The sequence below is a fragment of the Parasteatoda tepidariorum genome, chromosome 8, assembly GCF_982258835.1.
Source record: "Parasteatoda tepidariorum strain Cologne lab strain chromosome 8, Ptep-v5.0, whole genome shotgun sequence".
Classification (NCBI taxonomy): Eukaryota; Metazoa; Arthropoda; class Arachnida; order Araneae; family Theridiidae; genus Parasteatoda; species Parasteatoda tepidariorum.
Window position 1 is genome coordinate 44,604,505 of NC_141762.1, and position 26,391 is coordinate 44,630,895.

At 30.2% G+C, this 26,391-nt stretch overlaps 1 protein-coding gene and 1 long non-coding RNA gene across 6 annotated transcripts in view; both read left to right on the forward strand.

Annotated features, from left to right (window-relative positions):
* LOC107457020 (syntaxin-1A) overlaps positions 1-26,391 on the forward strand; it is a 165,305-nt gene that overhangs the window by 114,846 nt on the left and 24,068 nt on the right. The gene's annotated exons all lie outside the window — the stretch shown is intronic.
* On the forward strand, positions 20,734-21,275 carry LOC147806110 (uncharacterized). Its single transcript, XR_015428551.1, has 2 exons — positions 20,734-20,841; positions 21,152-21,275. It is a non-coding gene; the product is annotated as an uncharacterized LOC147806110 (long non-coding RNA).

Below are 26,391 nucleotides of genomic sequence, written 5' to 3' on the forward strand. Positions count from 1 at the left end.
CTACAGTGAGCTTGATTGCATAATCAATAAGTTTCTCCTTTTTTCGGGATTCAGCTTTCTTATGTTTTCGGATGAAGGTAGAGGTTTGAGAAATACGTTTTTGGAAAAATATATACAAATCTATGCATGTCTCTTGTTAATTTTTTCGTTTTATTTTTCCCTTATACGATTCGAATTGATCTTAGAGAATTGTTAAAAATGCTAGTTTTATTAATTGTTTCGCATGGTTTCTACTATTCTAAGTTTTCACTTTTGTTTGAATAAAGAATTAATTAAATTTGAAGAGTTTGAAGCAATCTAATGATAAGCCCCATTTTTATGGAATTTTTAAAGGAAGAATTTTGAAAAATATTTTGGAAAACTAGGCATATCTATGCAAACTTCTTAATTTTTTTGTTCTTAATTCTTGATTTTTCTCCGGAATACGAAAATGCGCTTGGAATCGAATTTTCGCTACTGTCCATCGATTTTTGTGCGTTGGTTAAAATTACCAATTTTTTTAAATTATTACATATGGTTTTTTTTTCCTATGATAAGCTTTTGTTTAGATAAGGAACTAAATTTAAAAGGTTTGAGGGTTAATAAATCACGTTTTTAAATTCTTTTTCAGTGGCTCAACAGGCTTTGGTGGGTCCTAACCTTCTCCTGAATTTCTACATTTGGCGACTACTCTCCTGTTCGTTTAGCTCATTCTCAACACAGTCGATCCATTTTAGCGCGGATCTATCCCGGGATATTTTTTCCATCGGCTTTGCCAAAAAGATTTTTTTACAGCATCAATCTTCATGGATTTTTGAAAGATGACCGAACCATTTAATTCGTTGGATTCTGGGGAATTTTACAGTACTAAGTTCTTTAAAAATCTCTTTGAATTTCTAATTCTTCTTCTCCATAAAGCGTTTACCTGGACACCACCAAGTATACTTCACAGAATTTTTTTCTCAAAATTATCCAAATCCTTCGCATTAATGCCCAAGTCTCTGATACACAGTAATAAAGACTCTAGTAACGAAGCAGTTTAGTTCTGAATTTAAGAAATTTGGATTTTAGAAATTTAATTTATTCGGGGAAGTATTGTTTGGAGATAAACAACGCGATTTCCATGACGGCAATAAAATGCGTGAGTGTAGTGTGTTATCTAGCGAAAATTCCAGAGAATTGCTGAGTACTTATTTATAATTGGAATAAATATTATGAAACAGTTTGTCATAAAAAGCAACCATTGGAAGAAATATGATTTATTGCTATATTGCCGCAAGCCCTTTATTTTTAATAAAAGTTATCAAACGCTATTTTTTTCTGAAAATTTTATAATTATTTACTGATGGTAAATTGCTCCTAGTAAACTCATTTTTGCAAAACATGGAATAGCTATTTAGTTATTAGCTAATATTTGTTAGGGAAAAAAAAGATTACTGAATCTCTTCGCTAGTTTAGTGTTTTGTTATTTCTTTTTTTTCCCCATAAGAATTCAAAAGCTAACAAGTCATTAGAAAAGCCACAAGATAGATTCACAACTACAAAACTCTTAAATATTTCAAAAATCAAAATTTTGTTTTCATTTTTCTGAAAGTCAGTAGTGCTTGAAAAAATGTGTTAAAAGGATATTTTAACAATCTACCTTTTTTAGCAATTAAGCGGCTAATACAAAAGAGTTGTTTAACATTCATCTCATAATGAATCTTTAAACTTCGTTTGCATTTTTCATAAAATCCCATTTTTCATTTTCCATTGATATATCAGAAACTAATAATCCTTTTTTTAAATTTTTTTTTGGTTATTATGAATAAATGGATTTTCGATTTTTCTAAAATAAAAAGCAATATTTGTTTGTAACTTTTTAAATTTTTGATTAATCTATTTATGAATTTTTTATGAGCTTTAAGAGACTAAAGAGAATTAGAAATTCGAAAAACATAGCTAACTAAATATGGTTTAAATTATAAAGAATAGTCTATAAACGGGAAATCAATTACTGAAATTTGCAAGTAGTTTTTGAAGCCTCTATGGAATTTTTAAAAATTATGGTTCTTTGGAATGTGTGAGTGAAATTGAAAATTTTCTGTGCTGCATACTCTGTTTAAAAAATATTAGTTGCTGTGCCTGCCTAATAAGTTCAAATATTGGCAAATGTTTTGATCACATTTCTTTACACACTATAAGCTGTCAGAAAATGCACGAAGATAGTGCCATATGTAAGCATGTGTTTGTGATAAAATAAAACAAAATAATCAGTTATATTATAAAGTAATATTTTAGTTTTAATTTTGATATTCAACTCAATGATGAGTCTATTCAACCTTTTCTTAAGTAGTACATAATCAAATATTACATGCCCTTTTTTCACACCGTTTTATGAAAGTCTTTAGAAAATTTAATTTTCTTAGCTAATTAAAGTTTTTGTTTACTATAGTTTTTTTTAAATTTTTAATCAATTCATTAAAATGTAAACTACATCAGTTGGAAAAGCGTGAAAATGCAAAATCTCAATTTCTTTTATTACCTTTTTTTTTAAGGTAAATTTTTATGTCTTCAGAATTTTAATTGAACCCTTATTTTAGATATATTTTCGCAATTTACTCAAAACAATTTTTTGAAACTTTTATAAACTGTGATGGTTGGTTAATATTAAAACAATTAAATGTAATAAAGTATATTTGGACAAAAAAACGTTATTTGTGAAATTTGCATCTTATTATTACGAAAAATACTTCAAAAAATTACATTCGCTTATAGGTTATGGAAACTTGTTACTACACTAAAACTTCGTACAAGTTCGCATTCTTAAAATAGCTAAATCTTTATAAAAACTCAATAAACCGTGATTTATTTTAATCGCAATTAAACTTATTGTATTTTAACAAAGATATGTAGCCTTTCTTTATAAATTCCAATCACATTTAAATAAAATAACACAGTAAAATCTTAAAAATATATATATATATATGATGAAGTAAAACATAGATACTCCTGGCACCTAAGATATTCGCTTTGGAATTACCTTGTTACCCTGATATCCTATTTCGTCGAATTTCGAGAACAATAAGAAAAGAAAAGAAAAAAAGAAATTGTCATTAAGTACTAACGTTAAAATAAATAAATTTCATTCCCTGCTTTCGTCATTGCGGAAACAGCGTTTCCTTGCTGTAGCAGGAACAGGGCCTTGTCTGGACGAAATTATCTTCGCAATTCAGTTAATGAGGCTTGTTCTGTGCTTTTTATCTCCAGCTTTCATGAACATCTTTCAGGGAAATGGCACGGAACTTGTACGTGTTGTTGTTTTTCTACTTTTCTTTTCAAAGATGTGATCAGGAGAGTCCTCCTGTATCTGAAACTTGCTTTTCTGGCTCACTTCTTCACTTTCACATGATTCATTTCGAAAGAATAAAAAAAAAAATTTCTTCTACTGCTCATACTGATTTTAAGAAAATATATCTTAGCCGTATTTTTTTTTCTTCCTTCAGCATTAAATATATATTTTTAGAATTACACGGTTTTTCAAAAATAGCAAGATGTCTTTAGAGACGGGTTGCTAAACAACGATCAAATAAGATGAAACTTACAGGGTGCGTAGAGTTTTTAAAAATTGCTTAAAGGTGCTTATTTTGGATTTTTTAAAAGCTTTTAAGGACTCTTTTTTTATTAGGTGTTTATAAGATTGAAGAAGAATTGGTTCGTAAGAATTTTCATTGAGCGTTTGCTGATTTTTCCCTCCTTTCAAAAAAGAATTTTTTTTTATTTGAAAGGTAGATTGTTGCCAAGAATTTCGCCTAAAGCTTGGTTTTTCACAATGTGCTAATCAAGGTTTTCACCTTTCATTCAATTACAATCTTTTTAGACGTGTTATCGTCTGAATCATTTCTGTAAAAAAATACTAACCAAATTTTAAATTTTAAAATAAATTTATTGGGGGGGGGGGCATTCGCTAATTTGCATTTGTGATAAAAAATTTATGAAATTTTCCTGGTTGGCTTAATTTTTGTCATATATCTTTATTATTTGAGTATAAATCAATAATATTAATTATGTAAATGTTTCTTCAATATGATTGATTCAAATCTGAAAAAAAAAATACACCTGATAATTTTTGAAAATAAAGTGAAACTAATTTTGAATGAAAATTACCTATATTATTATTAATTTAGTTATTAATATAAATTTAAAGCATAGAATGAGCAACTATTTATTAAAGATATTTAAAATAGTGCATGAAATGTTTTTATAGTGGCTAATAAAATCAGGAGTAGAATTCTTGGCCAGAAACTAGTTTCTTTATCTTGATTGTGTAAAATAATTTACCTTAATATTGTATTTGTTAGTTTTTTTTTTTTTTTTTTTTTTTTAATTTCTTTTTAAAGAAAAAAAGAAGGATTTTTTTAATTGCTTATTAAGAAGCTGCTTCTTTTTTGTTGGAAAAGTTAGCTATGCACCCCGGTGTAAGATCTTGAAAAAGTTAAAGGGTTAATTGTAATAATAAAATTTTGAACTTGTATATTTAGGCAGTTACGAAATTAAATTTTAGGCGCGTAAAAACATTTCTTATTAATTTCGCTTCACTGTAATTTCCGTTTTAAATAACAATTTAAAAATTTACAAGATTTTCACCATCTCAACTTAAATTAATGAGGTACTTTTGTATTCTTTATTGTAAAATATTCAATATTACTACTTCAAACAAGATCTTACCATTCTAGCTCCTCTCTATTATTCAACTTTGAACAAAGTTGGTCCAAGTAGTACATTACTATCTTATTCCAATTCCTCCTGACTGTGTCAATTGCATTTTTTGTTAACTGTTTACGCTACTCTTCAGTTTCAATTAAAAACTTGTTTACAAGGAAAAACTCATTTTATTTAATGACATTAGAATATTTTAGTTTGAAATTCGTTGACAATAGAATCGAATGCAAATAAATATTGTACCTAAGTGTGAGGTATGAATCAAAATATTAATGAAGTAAATAATGAAATTCATAGTCCCATTTGGTGATATTTGGAATTAATTATATTTTGAAATAAATCATATTCTCTTTTTAGCAGCAAGAAATCACAGGTAAGCCTATTTTGATTACAATTCAGAAACTTACCAATCGAAACAGCTACATTTAAAAAAAAAATATCTGTAACGTTGCTACAATCTGATTACAATTCAGCTAAAAGTAAAGTTATTGTTTCCAACCATCGCTAAGAATACTTAATTGCCACTGCAAACTGCTTTAATTGCACCTATGCCAATAAAAAGTTCTGCTCGAAATCGCTCCAACGCCAATAAAAATTGCTGCGTCACGCAGCTTTGCAACACTTAACGCGCAATAACATCACTGTAATTGCATTTGTAATAAATATAATTAATTAATCAGTAAAAAAAATTCCGTAGGAATATTATAATTTTCATTTCTATTTAGATCTTAAGCTTCGTACTAAAGTCTGCACAAATGATGATAGGTAATTTGGCTAGTAATTGGTTCTCTTCCCTTAACATCTTTATTCGAAATTTTTTTTTCTCCTTCTTCTTTTCATCAATTTCGTGTATAGAAAGCTATTCATCTTTAATAAAGGAGTTTCATCCAAGAATAGCCTGTTGATTAATGTATAAAAACTAGATTGTAGAAAACCGAACTTTTTCTATCTTTCCTGTCTTCTTAGAATTTGTTATCAACTCTTGAATCTATAATAGATGAGCAGGGGTCTACTTATTATCCAAATTATTACGTATTTATTATCTCGCTGTAAAAAAAAAAAAAAAAAAAAAAAAAGCATATTTTTATTACGGTATAATTGACTTGTTAATTAATGAAACGTGTAAAAAAAATTTTAGGGAGTTTCCTATTAGCGAATTTATAAAATTGAAATATAAAAATGCATGGCAAAGTACAAACTGCTTATTTATCTTCATTTAATTAGTAGTGCTGTTTTATTCCATCGATTAAAAGTGACGGAGAAAATTTCTAAACATTAAAAATCAAGATTTTTACTTCAAGATAATTTTCTGACTAGAAAAAAAATTTAGCTCAAATCATTTTTCTGTTTTAAATATTGATTCTCGAATAGTTAGTACTTAATAGAAGTAATTAATCGTTATTGTTGAAGAAAATATACAATAAACTAGTTTACTGTCAGAGAGGTTATTAGGTATGAATACTATATATCGCCCTAAATACTGTACTATATTACGTAGACTAACGTAAAATATCCTAAGAGGTAGACAAATCAGGGGTTAGAGTCCACCTTATAGTCAGACTAACAGTGGGAGAGTCCATGTAACGTAAATGCGGGTTATTTCCATCGAAAAGGCCTCCACGATGGCAAATTTCTCCCAATACTTGATCCAGGAGTTCCCTTGTTTTCTGGATTGGGTTCAAATTTACAAGGTTACGTAGTTGAACATTAACATTCATAAACTTAAAATTGAATCGGCTGTTCAACAACGGTTATGAAATAAATTTTATTACGCATGCAGAGATGTTTGCAAAAAGCGAAGCATTTTCCCTGCTATAACATCCCATTGATTTTTTAAACTTGCAGCATTGTTGTTTCGATTTAAAAAATTTGGAAGAGTGATTTTTAAAACATTTGCTTAAAACAATATTCCTTAAATAACTTATTTTTTACTTTTTGGAGAAAAAAGATAGAAAATGAGTATAAGTTATATCTGGAAGGTAAAAATAGTCCAACGCTGCTGTTGACTTGAAGGCACAACAGGTATACTTTTGCTAGGCAACTGGTCTCTCTGGAAACAAGGAAAATATGGTATTTCCTAAAGTTCAAGATTAGTTTTGGAAATTATTGAAGTTATCGGCAATACTGCAACTGTAATCCCATAAAACTTCACTAACAATGTGTTCCAATGCATTATCCCGCATTATAACTGTTTACTCTTAAATAACTTTTTTAGTAGTATAATCATATATATTGTTATCATCATTGCTGTTTTAATAAATAATTCAGTTCCATTTGATAAACAATTCCCATTAGTATTTTTTTTTAATACTTTATATTAAACAAGCATATTTTGTGTTTAAATGTTAACTTCTTAAAATATTTGGATGCTGAATATTTTAGGTTTGAAAATTGTTTTTATTTCTATGTGATAAAGTTACTAATGAATTTTTTAAATAGAATCTATATATTTCATAAATTATTTGTTCATTATTATTGTTTGCAGAAAAATATTAATCTTTACGAAATAATGATCAATGTTGATTTTAAAAAATTCTCTTAAATTCGGTATTCAGTATGAATTTCTCTTATACATATGTAAGTTTATTTATAATTTAAACTATGTTTTTAATTTAAAATAGTTTCACAGGCTTAGAGATTTATACTTAGGTTTACATCAGAGACTTAGGTTTCAGCATTTTATTGTAAGAGTGGCTCTTCTAATATCTAAAAATATAATTTCTGAACTTAATGTCTCATCAAATTTTGATTTTATTATCTTTTTTGTAATTACACAACTGCTGGCTCAAGCTGTAAGTTTCTCAAAATAATTATTTCTTTCGTCGGACAGTCTATAAAGAAAAATTAGCGTTTCTGCAACAAATATCACAACGTTAAGAACCTACTTTTAACCAATTTATTAAACTGGAATATAAGGTTTTGATATTATTAATAAAAAAATTTAATTATGTAACCGCTAAACTCAGTTTTTAACGTTTAAATTGTGCAAAAATATGAAATATCATGTAATATATTAGATTTAATCATACACTTTATTAGGTTTAATCATATACTACATTTGGTAAAAAGAAAAATACACCAAAATCGGTTCCACATTTTTTGAGACATCTGTGCTAGAAATTAAAATTTCCCCTATTGACCTAGCACCAGCGTTGAAAAATCGGTCACGTGACATGGGTACCACTTAAACTTTTTCATTCCTCAACAATTACGTAAAGAGCTCTTTGAATTACTGCGAATCCAATTGAAAAGTAGAAATTGAGAGTTTAAATGAGTTTTACAAGTGAAAAGTACGAAAAGAAAAGTGGAATAAGAAAGAAGAAAAAAAAACATTCTCTACTTTAATTATGTTGAAAGAAAAAGAGAGAGAGAAAAATAAAATAAAAACAATAAGAACGGTCTCGTTCAATCTCTCGACCTTAAAGTGGGCGGAAATCTATTGTTGCGATACTTTTCTCAAGGCAACGAAACAAAGAATCTAGTTCTAAATACTTAGACAAGGTATTTTAAGCTCGACACGGAAAGGAAGGTAATTAAAATGAAATAAAAGGAATTTAAGTATGGAAACTCTATTCTTAAGTAATCTAGCGTTATGAGGTTAATTTTCTTTCAACTCGAATAGGGTATTGTGTCATCGATATTATGGGGATTTCTTAATTGAAGAGCTTAGTTGAGAAAGCATCGCTGAATGACATTTAAGTAAATTTCTAACTATCACCTTTGAAGGTTGTTTACATACGGCATTCTAGTATTGAAAATCGCCTTATTAAAAAACTTATCATAGTTTACAGCCGGTATCATTTCATGTTCTTTACGATTCGAAAACTTGAGCGTTTTCAAGGTAACACTTAGCATGTTTTTATGCTAAGTTAAACCTTACAGATTTTTCAGTTAAACCTTTATTTTGAATTCTAATATTATATATGCTTAAAACTGTGTGCATGCACTTGTTGCGAAACTCTCAAGACGTTAAAAATTCACGTACAAAAGTAAAATGCATATATATTATACACAATAATCGAATTATAAAATAAAATGAAACGAAAAATGTTTTATGGAAGAAAAAGATCTCGGCAGTACACATTTCTTTACATAGTACACATTTCGAAATAAAGAATAATTATCCTAAGATAAAAATTACTCTTTATTATAAGGTGTCTATATTACTGAAAATAAAAATGCAATTGAAAAATGAGTTTGAGATTACAGAAAACCGAAAACTTACCGATATGGAGTAAAAAATAAAAATGCCTTTAAAATATATATATTAATCTAACAATTAACACAAATTCCCTAAGAAGAAAAAATATATAAAAGTGTGCTTATAGCTTGTAATTTATGTACTTTAACTAAGATAAAACATAGATAATAATTAATATTTTCAAAAATAAAGTTCAAAAGTTAAATCAAATTTTTGGGAACAATAATTTACTAGATTTTTAATAATACTTAATTTTTTAAACTACTCGATTTTTTAGAATTTGACTGTTTAAATTTGAAAGTAAAATATCATGTTTTAAAAACATTATCAGCATACAGAATTACATAGAAAAAATATATCATTGCAATTAATTAGTAAACGTAATCGTTGTAAAATATTTCATTGTAAAACAATATTGATGTAATTTTAAATTTCAGGAAAAATAAATTGCTGCGTTAGCAAAGAGAGATTGTTTACGTTTTATATCAAGAATACATTTGAACAAGATTAATAATTAATGATATTAGAAATGTATGAAGAAAATCATTAATTGTCAAGATAATTTATACGTTGCAGTTCTAAATTTTAAAAAAAAAGCTTTAAGAAATATTTTTATGTATAGATGTTTTGACTGGTTCTTGTTTTTATTCAGCATCGCCATTTTTTCTTTCTTCCTCTTGTTCTAAGTTACAAATTTTTTTAAATTACAAATCATTATAGACGACTATTTTACGCGTCATTCATAAGAAGGCGACCATCAATTTTAAAGAAAAACATTTCCCATGAAATATAATTCCATCAATATTTGGCTTTATCTCGCTATTCTGGCACACACACTTAAAATTTTTATGCAGCAGTCGATCTTGAACTAATAAGAGGGGAGTTAATCTATGGCAGGTGTGTGGGATATGATACCTGTGAATTATGAGGTTAAATTCAAGTATGAACCGCCGGGGAAAGATAGTGCCATACTGCGTGAAGGGATTTGAGGAAAACCTCGAGGGTGCAACAGATTAAATAAGAATAGACTTCCAAATATTGGGAAAAGGTGAGATATTAGAAAGATCATTAACTAAATTATTAGAATCTTTCAAAATGGGATATGACTCCCAAAAATCTAGTTCGGTAGATGAAGTGCAGTGTGGAATGATTTCAGCAGAAGAAAACTCAACTCTGTATTAAGAATTGGACATATCTTTCGTGTTTTTTAAGGCTGTTTTTCGAAGACTCCGTCGTCATATGAAATGATGCTTTTTTTTCTAATTATATATTATTTCAATAACTGCTGTGAGTTTACAGCAGTTACTCATGATTTTTAGGTCAAGTTTAGCCCATCTAAAGCCAGCGCTGTTAATGCTTATTTTGAAAATGGCGCAAAACGTCAATATGGGGAAAAGCTACAATTTTGTGTAAATGAAGTGGGTTTGTGGTCTAATGTTTTAATATTTCCAATTCTGCATTATCTGGGCTCATAAAAATTTGCAAAAACTGAGAATAAGACAGTGATTTTGATAATTTCCATCTAGGTGGGAAAATGTCGCCAAATTGGCGATTTTTAAAAAATTCTAATAACTTCTAAAATATTTAAGTTATTTATCAGTTTTAAAGCCCAAATAATAATATACATAGCTTGTAATCATCGCATTGCTTCAGGTGTAAGGCACTTAAAATGCGGCTTTTTTATTTTTCTTGGCGACAGAGCTTTGAAGAACAATGTTTAGACGAAGTTAAAGGGTACGTTTCGTTCGTCATATATACGCAAGACAACATTAACACGATTTTTGATAAGTACCCCAGCTATCAATACTTTTTCTGTTTGGTATGACATTGCAACTATACTCTCACGATGTGTTAGTTGAATTCGTTTAATATTAATCTGCCTTAATGTAAAAAAAAAAAAAAAAAATTATGAAGATATAATAATTTACATAGCCTGTATAAACTGTTTCCTATTGTACTTCGTTTCATTCTTTAAAATTGGCCATTGACGTCGAACCATTTAAATATATTTTTCCTCGATGACTCAGTAAACTACATATTTTCAAAAGTGAATGACATTCTTACTTGAACTTTGCCATTGTTTGCATTTACGTAAAAACGGTACAGCTTTTAAACTGACGTACGCGAATGATTATTGTTATTTTTAGAAAGTTTTTTTGTCTGTTTCGTTTGTTTCTCTCATACTTTCCCAAAAAGTGTTTCTATGAAGTTCGACTTTTCGGATTTGGGTGTAGTAAAGAGAAGAAAACAATCCGTCCGTATGTTCTTAACAAACTGAAAGAGATTTTAACTCTAATTTTATTTTTATATTATACAAATTCATTTAAAATTAAATACATATTTATGTTTTTTAAATGTTAATCATGAAGTCTTAATAGTAAGTCATTCATAGAAATATTTGTTGTAGCGTAGACTATGATAGTTAAAAATTTCGTCAAAAGGAAAAATATTTGTGATCTGCCAGCCTGAAAAAACGTTATCAATTTAAGTTTTGAAGAATTTTAATAATTTTATAAAGTATTAGAGTGCATTACAATGTTGCTTAATAATCGTACTTCCAAATTTAAAAGAACACATTCTTTTGGTCGTTAAACTGGTGAAATTTTCGATAAACGAAGGATGTGTTTTTTCACTTTTCCTTGGTTGATTTTTGAAACCTACAGTAAAAAAAATGGGGATTAAAAAAAGGAATAAATATACTTTACAATAAATTATTAATCTTAAAAAACAAAGTATTTACGTGGCTAGAAAACCTCAATAATATCCTAATTTTTTAACAAAGGCAATTTAAATTTTACTGCTATTTTAGAATATGTATTTGATTTTTATGCAAGACAAACTATGCCAATGATTAAAAGATAGGATATTAGTAAGCTTAAACATGTATGTTTTTATCATTTATTAGCGGGGAGAACATTTGCGTTTATGAAGAAGAAAACCACGAAATTCATGACCCCCGGTTAATCCGTAAACTGGAATGAACCCTTTCTTTGTCAATTTTTAGAGATATTTTGTATTAATACTGTGGTTGGGGGGAGGGAGACTTGCTAGAACCATCTAGCACTTGCTAGAGTAAGGAGATTTACTAGAACCACCGGAAACGTCCATCAGAACGTCCAACTTCCATCGGAAAAGTTCTGCTGCTATTGAGCCGTGCCGTCTGTGTGAAGCTTGCTACGGTCAGACTCAGTTCAAACAGAAATTTTTTTTTGTTGACTTTTTAATTGTGAGCAATTCTAGCGAGAGAGAACGTTAGCTTGAGTGATCTTTTCTCCGATTATTTTGTTAGATTGATTTTTCTTTTTATTACTTGTATTTTGGTTCAGTGTAGTATGGGGCAAAATTAAACTTCGCCACAAGCCATAGTGTATTCTTAAAATTACTTTATTTCGTGCTTGTTTCTTCTTATTTATTTATATATATATATATATATATATATATATATATATATATATATATATATATATATATATATATATATATATATATATATATATATATATATATATATATATATATATATATATATATATATATATATATATAGCCACTTTTGAACAATGCGATGTTTACTATATTTCAAGAAATGCGTCTAATTAGTTATATCAACGGTTTTTTTTAAAATTATTTAAGGCAAGTATTTAAATTTTTGAAAATGTGGCCGCGTATTCTGAAAAGTGGTCACTGTTGAAAATACTACAAATAAACCACTACAAAGCCAGTAACAAAATTTCCTAGTTTGTACCCAAGCTTCAATTTTTTTTTAGAACAAACCTAGACTGAGGTTTGTTTTGAAGAGATTGTAAATTGGGATATACTTAATGTGGTTAAATAAATAAATATATTTTTTTTAAAAATTAAAATAAAATAAAATTTACACGTAACGTTTATATATATTCAAAAAAAAAATTTTAAATCAAATTTTAAACAGAAATTCTGATTCCACTTTAAATATCTGAGAGAAATCTCCGATCAACAGATGACAGGTGTCTGATTCTAACCCTCTGTCCTGTAATATCTTAACGCGAATTTCGTGAATGAGAAATTTTATTCGCCAGTTCAACAATATTCATCTATTTTCCCCTCGTATTTCCTCCATAGAATATCGGATTATTATCTACTCATAATATCTTCTGCTTGGCAAGAACTTGCCAGCCACCAGACTTTCTTTTTAAATTTATCTTTTCCTGTTGCAAGATTTCCTGAGAACTTCTATCCCAGGGTAGAATCGCCTGTAGCCTTTTCGTTAAGAACCCAGTAACAGGTAGGCAAGCGCAAGCTGTGGTGGTGACGTCAAAAAGGCAAATTTTCGAAACTTAATAAAAGAAAAAAAAAGAACAACTTAAACACTTATTATTTTTATTTTTACAAATTTCACCTTCCCTTCTAGAGAATGAGCTTAGCTACCGCAGTATTGATCGAAACATGAAAATGGCAGAGTGCCAAAAATTCCTTTAACTGTTACGGTTAACTGTACTCCAAAACTCCTTTTCTACCCCCTTCATTCATTACATTGCACGACGCATATGTGTGTGCGTTGAGCGCTTATTCATAAATATTTTCTTCGCCCCTCCTCCCTTCTTCCATTCGTTCTCAGCTTTTAATTTAAAATGCTCTATTTCTTCGCTGTCGACCCTGACACAGTGAAATGTTCGGGATGCTTTCCGCTCCTCGTCACAACCCCCTTTCAATGCTTGTTTTAGTTCGGCTGGAAAACTTTCCCGCCTCCTCACCCCATTCCCCCCTTGTTGCTCGGCTCGGAATATCTGAGTTTCTCGGAGCCCTAGCAAAACTGTCCGGCGAATCCCCGGCGGAATCAGAAAGTGAATTGAGTTCTGAAATGAAATAATTTACTTCTATTGCTTGCTGGTACTAAAAGGTTTATTTATTTATTTGTGAAAAAAGAAAAAAAAAATTTTTTTTTTCCTGAAATACAGTGGGAGAATTTAAACGAAATTTTCAAAATGTATTCTCAAAATGGTAAACTGTTGAGCAAGTCGGGAAATGGATAATACATTTTTTAGTCAAGAATAAATAAAGTTCAGGATTGTGATTTGGATATAGGGACCTATAGTTTGTCTATGGTAAGAACTCCCCCCATCACAAAGTCTGAGACCGTCTGCTGCTATGGAAACAAGAATAGGGCATTTCAGGGAGGGTAGCTTCTCTTCACTCTAGGGCTAACACAATAGACCGGAGAAAAAGATCACCTTTCTCTCGCCGACCAGAGCCAAAACCTGTCCTAAACAGTGACTCCACACCCCTACTTGAGATAGTTATATCTCGTAACCATAGTCACGGCCACTGGTCCAGACGAATGGCTAGGGGAGTTCATACTTCAGACAAACTATACATTTATTGGTAAGGGTGGCTCCAACATTTTTCCCACCCTAAGACCATTTATTAAGGGGGGGGTCGTAATTGAATAATACATTTACGCGATAATTTTTGACGAAATTGGGTGCATTTCGGTTAACCGGGCGCTAAGAAATTAAACTATTTTTTATTAATTTTTTACTTTATTTAATTTTCATGCATTTTAAAAATAAAAGATGCCGAAAGTCTAAATTTTTTGACTACTTTCTGCTTGGGTCCGATAACCGAAAAGTACCTGGAATTGTGATTTCTGTGTAATAGTCTTAAAGTTATTATGAGCATTGGAATATTTTAGTTTCTTGAGTAAGCTTAATTTTCCTGAGAATAGAAAAACGTTTTAATTTGAGGTTGTTACAAAATAATAAAAATATTTTATGGATTCAGAATCGCGCCAAGGCGCTTACTTTTATACCTGGATGAAATAATAGTTTATAAATCTGTGTTGTTTAAAATCTATTTTTAACTTTAAATCTGTATGGTTTGAAATCTATTTTTAACATAACGCTTATCATAACTAGAGATGTAACGAATAGTGATTTTTCCGAATACCGAATATTCGGCCAAAAATATCGGCCGAATAGCAAAGTTTAGTCAATATTGAAAAATAATCAAAACTCAGCTGTATTATTGCCTCGGAGTAAAGGGGAAAAAAAATTTAAAAATGCTTAAGATTACTATGTGTTAAGATAATTAGAAATATAAGATAAATAAAATTAACGCTAAAAATCTCAATTTAATTTTTTCACATAGCCGTATGTTTTTTTTAATTTTTTTTTATTTTAAAAAAGTGAGTATAAAAGAACAGCGTACATTCGTTAAGCTCTTTAAGGGGAGACCAATACCAATAATGCTAAAATTTGATTTTTTTTTATGTACTTTTTTCTCGGCATCTAGACAAGATATTGCTTCAGTTTTTTTTTTTTTTTTTTCATGAAATATTTGCATACACATGTTTAAACTGAGATAACTGTTAATACATATCTTTGGAAAAAAAAATTTTCAAAAATTATGAACTGAGAATTTTTAGTTTCATCAACAAAAAAATAGTTTCATATATCATCAAAAATCTTTCTTAACTCAAAAAGTTTTCCTGTTAACGCTAAAACATTATCACAGCATACGACTGATATAATTTTTTTTTATAACCGTCGTTGAACAGCTGACCCAATTTTATGGATTTACGACTACTAATGTTCAACTCCGTACCCTTGTGATTTTGAACCAATCCAGAAGACAAGAAAACTCCTAGATTAGTACTCCCAGAGGTATTGATTTGTTATGGGAACATGGAGGACTTTGCTACTCGACAGATTTAACGTGCATCAGTCGCCATTTACTACACTTCTTCGGCCGGCGGGGTTCGAACCCACGAACTCTTGGACATGGGCCCAGGGCTCAACAAATCAGGCTATCCCGGCCTTAACTGATGGAATTTGAAATATCCCTAAAAATTTTCAAAGCGATGTCTTAAGTAGTTTCTTAGGAATCGAAAATAATAAAAAATAACTAGGAGGCTTCGCCCCCTGCTCGCTGGTGCTCGCCAACCCCCGGAACTGCTTTCGCAGTTCATTTCGGATTGCTTCGCAATCCGATGCTCGCTTTACTCGCTCATTGGATACGTTCTTAACGTCTAGCTTTTGTATACTTTTTTGAACACTGAAGTTCCGAAAACTTTTCACTGTAGAAAATTCTAAACCTGTAAATTTCAATATTAATTTGAAATTGCAAACAGTTCACATATTTTTCTTAATCACACTATTCTAAATTTAAGTTGTTGAGAAAAGTTCTCCGTTGATATTGCTCTTCTGGAGTTTCATTAGAGCGGCTCTCTCTTCTTCGGAGATTGTTATAAACCGTACGTAGGTTATTAAGATTCATGAAATTTAACTTAAAATAAATATTAAAACTGCATTCAACTCATAACTAATAATATAACAAAACGTGGAATAGTAAAGCGCTCAATTCAAAATAAAATAGCAATAGCATAACATTCTCATTTCTGCCAATGAAAAGGAACTATTTCAGTACTCATAACCAACCAACCGTTTTTTCCTCGGTGACAATTGGAGATAGATAGACATATGATGCTCACTACGTGCTCTTGCGCGCCGAAGCCTATCAATTAAAACGTTTTGGCGTTTTATATAACATGGATTAGCCATATGATGCTCACTACGTGCTCTTGCACGCCGAAGCCAATCAATTAAAAATGAAAACTGTTGCCAGCGCGAGAAAAGAAATATCATCGGTTTTATTGATACATACGTACGTATTAGCGTTTTATATAATATAGATAACTAATAATTCTACCTAAAACGAGATCAAAAGTAAACAGATATTTGCTTACTTTAAGTTCTCGAATAATAGATTTCTAGTTTCAGAAAGAAAAAAAAATTGACGAAATTTGGGAAAACCGCAGGGTCACAGATATGGATTCAAGGGGCGATAATTCACAGTTAAACGTGGATTTCTGTATAGTATACGTGGAACTCTGATATTTTGTCGCCATCGTTAAAAAGCGGTTTTCTTTTAAGACTGACTGTTTCAAGAAACAATGATGCTATCAAAAAATAATGATGTTTCAAGAAATAATGACGAAAAATGCAAATAATGCTTCAGGTACCAAACCAAAAAAAAAAAAATTTTAATTTTATGCGTTCTCAACAAATCCTTCGCACCCCTTAAATATCCAGAACCTTGTTATCCCCCTCCTCTGAAGGTGTTGACCGCCCACTTTGAAAACCTGTAATCTGATCTAGTCGTGCAGGCGAGAAAAACGTAGAACAACACTCATTTTAAATGCTATAAAAAATGCATAAATTTCAGTCAATTAATAATTTAGCGAAAATAAAATTTACTCTGGCAAATAACTATTGGCAAAGGTGAAATGAAGATGATAATTTTTTTTTAATTTTACTTTTTTGGATAGAACTTGGAGAGTGTTTTAATAGCTTCTTTAACTTCTATCTCTCTAGTCACGCCTTCCTTAATAGTGATTTGTTGGATTCCGATATCTTTTTTTTTTCTTCGCTTAAATATTAATTTACGACCCCTAATGTTTGAACTTAATTTTTTACAACTTTTTTAAACTTACATGTTTAGGATCGTCATTTCTGTAAGTTTTTTGCAAAGTTTTTCGATGAAAAATGCCTATGAAATAAAATAAAAATTAAAGGCAGTGGCATTCGTGTAACTATACTTAAAGCATTTTCGTAATTGGGTATTGCAGAAACTGTGTCGCCAAGAAACTCTAGTTCTTAGAATTTTGAAAATTGTCGCTGAATTATCTATTAAAGATATTAAAGATTCAATGAAATCGTAACCATCGAACTTAGTATGGCTAAGGCTCCTACACTATGGACTCCTATTCTAATTTAGTGGCTCTAAGTATGACTCATTACAAAAATTTTTACGAAAATTCCATTTATTTATATATTGCGTCACATTCCTCTTGACCAATGATAGCAATCTTGATTTGAACAGAGAAATTTTTTGGCGATGAGATTTGTTTAAAATGAAAATCTTTTTTTTTTTTTTTTTTTTTTCCTCTTGTGAAAACAGAAGGCTATTCGTTTCAATTACTGCTTTTAAGTGACTTTTATTTAAATGGATAAGTTTCTGCACTAGATTTAATAAGGTAAAAGAAAAAAGTATATTTTTTGGTACGCTTTATATGTTAGTTATTGCACAAGGCGGAATTCCCTGCGAGACGATGAACAGTTGTTAAACTAAAACAATAATTTTCATTAGCTACTATAAATTACTACTTGAAGTGCGCTTTTCAGTAAAAAATAAAAGTTCACCGGGGTCAAATAATTAACCGGGTAATCAATTGCCGTTGCATTTATGACATAACTTGGCGATTTACACCAAACTTCCTCTAATACCCAGGTAAGGGATGAGTGACTTTCCTTATTATTACTATTATCATTATTGTTAAGAGAATGTAAAGAAGTTCGAAATAAAATAATAATTAAACTGAAAACGATTTGCAATTATGAATAGTATTTAAATATTGAAAATATATTTCGACACATAAGACGTTAACAATGACGTCGTATGCATTTCTTGTCTACTATCGCCTATCATTTTAATTTGAACAAATGATATTGACATACATATAGATCCAGCAAAACCATAGGCAACTAAAATACATTTGCCAGGCTGGCTAAAGACTAATAGGTTGAACTAACGCAATTTATAAATTAAAATAAATTCTGGATTCCTTACTGCTTACGAATATGAACAGTGCTTTTTTTTGTACGTATATATGTGTACAAAAAAAAGCATGTGCATCTTTAAGAGTAGCACTTATGAGTGGAACTAATTTAATACATTTCGACAGATTCTATTTTTTTTTTTTTTTTTTGATATAGTATTTTTCAAATAAGTTGACCCGATTTTATTTTTGAGAGATCCTATTTGTGTCAAAGTGTTTCAATTTTTTGCTTATTTTTAATGAAAATTATGAAAATACACATTTTTCAGTCGTTTAATCAGATTAAATTCGTGGGATAGTAGTGCTCAATATTAAATCAATCCCCTCTATCAGTTTTCAGTACTTCTTTTCCATATGCTATATGTTTAACCAAAAATAGGATTTTTCTGTACGATGTATTTAATTTTGAGTTTCGTAATACACACTTGACGTTACTAAAGACAACGTATTCGAAATTATATACCTAGGTGTGATTTTTTTTACAACTGAATAGATTCACAGCAATATAGCAAAATTGAACATGGTTTTTAACACAAAACTTGATGTAATTGGTCTTAACATTTTTAACTAATTTTTCATTTCTCAAAAATGAGATTTCATGATAGTGGTTAATGATCTTACGATCACAGTAGAAATCAGAATATTATTTAATGTGAAAAAATTTCTGAATTCCGTGATTTATAACAAATATCAATATGATTCGAATAATTAAGATGAGAAAACTTCAAAAAAAATTTATCTATATTATGTAGGTTTTATGTTTCAAATCCATTTTTAATAAAAATAATGAATTATATTAAAGCATTTTTGCAATTACCATACTAATTCGAACATACTAATCAATTAGAAATAAAATAAATACAGAAAGCAATAATTTTAATGATTTATTTTATATAGTACTTTACCAAATTGCATATGTTCCAAAGATTAATATATTTTATTGTTATCTCCCATAAAGAACAGATTGAAGCAATTTAGATTTTTTTTTTCCTTTTGAAATTTTGTTTTTAGAAGAGAGTTAATTAATATAATTATTCGTTTACGTATCATTTACGAGGTCGTCCAACACTTTTTCCTTTTTTGCCCTTGGATTTGGCTGGTTTCTTTTCAGGTTTCGATTTTTTTCCTTTGGTTGGTCTCGACTTCTTTCCTTTGACAGGATTTTTCAGTTTAGTTGAGCTTCTTTTACCCAGAGTCATTTTCCCCAAGTCATTGATGTCTCGACCAGGCTTTTCTGATTGCGTTGGTTCCAATTGAGTTTTTGCAGGCATATCAACTAAATTGATTTTAGAATCCATTTCATGTTGTTGCATCGGTATTTCCATATCTGTTCACGATTTAGTTAACGAAATGGCAACGTATATTTGTAGTTGAATTTCAAAGCAGAGTTGATTCGAAAGTGAGCAGTTAAAATCAATTTACAGTTTAAATGTCGAGAAAGCGCAATCAAATAGCAAATCACGAGTTATGCAAATTATATACACGTGAATAAGATTAATTGTTTTGATTAAAAATATGCTTATGCAATTTTCAATAATGGAGTGTAAATATTTACTGCGTCAGTTCTGAATCACGTGACTCTACTAAAATACTACTTGTTTCTGAGGATTCTATTTAGACCAGTGATTCCCAAATGGTCATCCGCAAAACCCTACAGTCATAGGGTTTACAGGGTCGTAGGGATTCCGACTGTTGGGACCTTAACATTTTTTAAGAAAAAAACTTTTAATTCTTTTTTTTATATTCAACCAATAATCCATAATTTAGTTATTATTTCCGTTATTTTTATGAAATTATTTATGTTCAATGCCAATAAAAAAATAGATAGAAATTTTTTTTAAAAAATTCCAATATTCGAAGAATGTCCATTTATAAAAAATTTATCAATTTAAATATCTTTTTCGAAATTCAATTTCTCTGGACATTTCAAACGATTTTGGACAAATTTTGTATTTTGCCATGTAAAATTATTTTCTTTAAACTGACGCAAAGAATTGTATACCTTACAATTCAAAACTTTTTCGACCCTAATGAAATAAAATAATAAACAAATAATAATTTTTTTCCAAAAATTATTTTTTGCCTAGGATTATCTTTGAATAAGCGAATTTTATAATTCTGTGCGAAAAAATTTCGATTAGCTTAGAAGTTTTCGAGATATAGCGAAATACGCAAAAAGTAAAAGTAACATTAAGGGATCCAAGGTTTGGAACGCTCTCCAGACCAAACTATTAGGACCATATTTCCCAGATTGCTGTGGAGGTCAGAAATTCAAATCTGTTGAAAAAGAGGTATTCTTATTCAGGGAAAGTGCGTTCTATGTCTGATTTCGTAACTTAAAATATCGTTTGCACTTATTAATTGGGTATACTATAGCCTACGTCACAGATCGTGTTATTCCTACTAAATTTAACTAGTAAACAGCATTTTCTGCGAACCTGATTTCTAGCAACAAGTAAAAGCATCAAACGAAGTGTCTTGTTTATAAGTCGCTACTCGCCAGGTTGGAATTGTATTAGTCTAGTTCCTTAGGAAATAATTTATATTGTTGTTTTACCGAAGTTTATGAATTCAGTAAACATATTTAAAACTCAGTTTATTAATTAAACTAAAAGGTAAATGTTATTCCTAGTAAGTGGAAGTAGTTGTGCTTTTTTCATATTATACCCAATTAGCATATTTGAGGTCGCACCCTGAAACCCTTATATAGTATCGTTTCAGTCGATGTCATCTTAGGAAATCGGGTACAAACAATTGCACGTTTTAATTCCCCCTCTTTTTTTTTTAAAAAAAAAACAAGATTTACACAGTGTTAATTCATTATAAATTGATAGTGCTCTACAAATGTAATTTACTTTTCTGCCTACCTCCACAGTTTTCCACTTAACAGAAATTTAAATAAATGTAAGCTCAAATTTACTAATATATCGTAATTTACTTGTGTTATGAATAATTTAAAAATATACTTCCATGGTGCGTAGCTTTTTTAAAAAGTGCTTTAAGGTGCTTCGTTTTTATTTTTGTATTTTAAAAGCCCTTAAAGGTGCTTTTCTCATTAGGTGTTTTTAAAAAGTGCTTAATTTTCCCTTCTCAAAAATATGATTTTTTTTTTCTTCGTGTCGATTTTCACCACGTATGCTGCAAAATCGTGCTTTTCACATTCAACGTTTTCACAATTCATTCAACCACAATCCATTTTGGCCTACCGTCGTCCATAGCGTTTAAAATAGCTAATCATTTTACATGTTTGATGAAATGCCTGCGAGTCCGCATATGCGTCTTCTGAGCAGAGGTCGGTGAGATTTTAGCTCTCTTATGTGCAATTCTGCTGCCTTTTACAAAATATTTCAATTTCAGTCCTCATTTTCCACCCACTGAAATCGAACCGAAAAATCTCTCGATCTTTTTATGGTGGCAAATATAATCAAGAAAATAGTGTTGTTCAGAAACTAGTTATTTTATCATGATCATGTAAAATATTTGAAAATTATTTTGCATTTTGTTAATGTATATAGTGCTTAAAAATATTTTTTGAGTGCTTAGCTTTACTTAAAATATGCTTATTTTTTGTTGAAAGATTTGGCTACGCACCCTGACTTCATTATTAAACAACATGTAAATTTAGTTTAAAGTAACAACCAGGGAGCCCTGATATTTCTGTGGCTAGGACTCCCGCATTTCTAGATGAGGCCCTGCTCAAGATCTGTTTATTCTAATTATAAGTTAACAAAAATTGCTGTAAAGATGAGCTCAAATTCATGAATATATCATAATTTACTCTTGTTATTAGTAATTTAAAGGCACTCAATAATTAATAATTTAATGATTTTTAATTAACAAATAAATTTGGTATAGTGTTACGACTAGGTAATGTTACGACCCTGATAGCTCTGTGCCTAGAGCCTCTGGATTCTTAAATCGTGCCCTGAATACAATTTTCAGACACGAAAGTATGATTGATACATTTATTGTATGCTTTGAAAAGAAAAGTTACACAGACTATGAATGATCTTTTGGTAGGTCATGTCACTCTTCCTTCATTCAAAAGGGAATCGAGGTGTTTTACATTTATTGTATGGTAATATCAATGTAAATAGCGGTTTAAATAATTTGTGTTGAAAATTTTTCTAAATCAAATGTAAATTTCAATCGCTATATTGAAGTGACCGTTTCAGTGCGAAAGTTCTAAACACATTAAATCAACATTGCGTGTATAGAATATAAAACAGAATTTTTTGCTAACAGGGTTGCCAATCCACAGGGAGAACGAGTAAAACCTGGAAAATACAGGGAATTTAAAAATAACGGGGGAAATGCAAGGAATTTTGATTTTTTTTCTTTACAAACTGGGGAAATACAGGGAATTTTGTTTCTTATTTTTGTCTCTTAAAAAACGTTGACCACTCAAAGCGTAATCTATGGGATATATTTAACCATGATATTTCAGCTATACTAAAATATTTCATTTACTATAGCATTATTTAAGTATGTTCAACTGTTTTTCCAGCGATTAAAACTAATAAATATAGTTAGCCCAATATAGCTCACACAAGAGCACAGTGATTGTTGTTTCCTCTTAATATATTGTGTATAATATTTACAGGAAAAACACAGGGAATTTTTTTTCCCTCCAGATTTGAGTTACAACCCTGTTATAATGGAAGCGTCGTTGTAATGGGGTTAAACTGAACAGCGTAAACTGTATTATTATTTTCTCGTACTAGAGGAAAACCGAAGACGGGAATAGTGTAAAGGCACTGTGCCAGTTGAAATTTGAACAAGTCATTAGGAAGCATCATTCTGCGTGATCCAGTGGCGTGAGCTTGCTGATAAATGACGCTTTGGATCAAGTGGACATGTACGAAGTGCTAGTTTGTTCCCTGAATGGCGAAACAGTTGTAATCCAAGTGAGCCTAATGGTCAAGATGGAGGCTATTAGGAGAAATGGAGATCCTCTAAACGAGTTCCCTGAAGCAAAATTAACTTTCTAGATTCTACCCTCTATGAACTGACTAAATACTGCCCTTGATAAATGAGTATGAACACCGGATTCGATTGCTTTATTATATTCGATTCGTTCATTGTTTGTATGCCCTGAAGGAACTCTTTAAAATTTGACTTTACGATTGCTTTAATCGATTCGTGATAAGTAATTTATAACGGAATGTACTTTAGCTATAATCTTGAATTTTTTTTCTTCATGTGTATAAAATAATATAATTCCTTCTATTCCAGAAAAGGTTTAAAATTTTTGATTTGATTGTTAAGGCTTTTCTAGAATAAAATTGTGTAACGTGCGACCCTTGAATGATCAATGTATGGGTCCTTTGCCTTCCAAGTATTATCTGGGGAAAGCTAAATAATTGACATAAAAAACTGTAACGTAAGATATCAAGGGGACCATGGGTTAGAGTCCGCTTGCCATCGAGCTAACCGTGGGAGGTTTTTGTGGTTTCCCTTTCCATGTGACTCAAATATGGGTTAGTTCCTTCAAAAAGTTTCGATGGCTAGTTTGTCCCAATGCTTAATCTAGGAGTTCCCTTGTCTTCCAGGTTTGGTCCAGAATTACAAGGCTGTATTGAACATTACTAGACGTTAACTCAGAATACATTAAACTGTCATTCTAAAGAACTAGGGTGCGATCCCCAGTGGGTTACGAATTTTGCACCCTTTTCCCAACTACCACAGTACTGACGTAAAATATCCTCCGTATTAGACGGATCATGGTTTAGAGTCCCCTTCCCATCTGGCTGACCATGTGAGATTTTCGCCATTTTCCTCTCCATGTAACGCAAATGCGGCTTATTTTCATCAAAAAGTCCTCCTCGCAAGCAAATTTCTCCCAATACTATATACAGGAGTTCTCTTGTCTTCTGAATTGGGTTCAAAATTACTAACTAGGCTACGGAGTTGAACATTGGAAGTCGTGTACTCAAAATTGAGTTGACTGTTCAACGCCGGTGATAAAATTTTAAAAAAAAATTTCATTCAATCTAATTCTAATAAATGTTAAAGGAATATTAAAGAATGAATATAAGAATATTAAAAATAGCTAGAGTCTATCAAATTTTATCTAAAAATTTCTGCTTGAAATAAATAAGTATATAAATTTCAAGTTCAAGACAGATTGTAAGTTGTTTTCTTCTTTGAAACAATAAATTAAAAGAATAAAACAAAACTTAGGACGAAAAAAAAAAAAACATTACATGTTTTTTTTATATACTACTTACATAGAAATGGTAATCATAAATTTTTTTTCTTTAAGTTTTAGATAAACTATTCAAAAGTTTTTTTTTTAATTTGATTGTATTAATTTTTTTCTTTTAATTAAAAAATAGTTTTTTAGGGTTTAAAGAAGAAATGTCTTTGAAAAAAATTTTGAAATGTTGGAAAATTGTTGGATGGCACGTTTGCCCCTTCCGGACGCTACGCTTATGTACCTAGTTTTCAGATCATTATTTTTATTCAATGATTGACCCACATAAGCTTAGTTTATCCATTTAGTTTTAAAGTAGTGAGAAAGTATATGAAAATTTAAACATGAATTCAACCCAAAACACTTCGTTCAGCTTACATGTGTAGGATCTCGGGTATTACCCCTGGAGGAATTACGGATAAATAGTTCGATCATTTCATCTGTTAGCTTGCCTTTTTATTTAGGTTATTAAAAAAAAAATTTTTTTTAGTTCGTTGACACTTGAAAAAATTTAATGCTATACTGCAGGGCTCGAAAAAAGTCAGAAATTTTACCCGTCCCCGAGGACGGCTTGTCCAACAATGTACCCGTCCTCCTTTGAAACTAACCCGTAGCTTCTAAATAAATAAATATATAATTTTCTCTTATTTATTACAAACATTTATATAAATTGCACAATGAATTAGCAGTTACTAGGATTACAAATACTAGGTTACTAATAGTAAAACCTAGTATTTCTTTTATGAAATAATTTATTTCTTTTATGAAATAATTTAAATGACAAAGGTCAAGTTATCTGGAATGTCAATTTATCCGAGGGTACTTCGTTTTTTAAATGAAACAAATATGACGTTTGCCAGTTCCACAATCAAGCCAATGATTTACAGAGGTTTCTGCACAGAAATCTGAAAGGGGTTTTCCATTTAGGTGGATGTTCATAATTGCGTTTAACGCTTCTTGTTTAAGACCAGTACGTAATGTGTTTTTTTGTAAGCTCATTGCTGAAAAGCCTCTTTCAACCACTGCAGTACTCCCAGACAGAGAAAACATCAATTCCACCAAGCGCAGTATGTTGCTGTATTTCTAGATTAGAGGGTTATTTTAGAAGTGAGGCGCTAGACTCTTGTAAGATAACAAAAATTGAAAATGTATCACGAATATTAATGGGAAAATGGCCGTCCGCGCGGACGTCGGATTCGAGATATTTGTTGTCCGCAGGGAATTTTTGACCGCCGAGGACTGGTGGTTTTTCGAGCCCTGCTATACTGCAAATATCTTTTCACAGAAACTCTTAAATTTTCTGTTTAAATTGATTATTAAACATGATCCCGTATCTGTTTGTACTTATGGTTTGACCAGCGGTTCCAAAATAATGTTCCGCGGAACCCTAGCGTTCCGTGGAAGGGTCACAAATGTTCCAATAGTTAGAAAATGTTTGAACCATTTATGATTTCATTTATGATTTTAGAAGGTTGTAATTAAATTTATATTCAATTACCAACCAATTATTTAATTGAAATGATTGTGTAAAAAGAAATTTCCAAATTAAGCTTTTTCAACCAACTATAAAATGAATGAATTTTCAAGAGGATATGTGCATTTATGAAATTTTTTAGTAGTATTTCGTATTCAATAAAAATAACAAAGTTCAGCAAATAAGTATGTTTCTCTCTTTTAACGTTTATTTTCTCCTTTTTTGTTTTTATTTTCATGGAAACC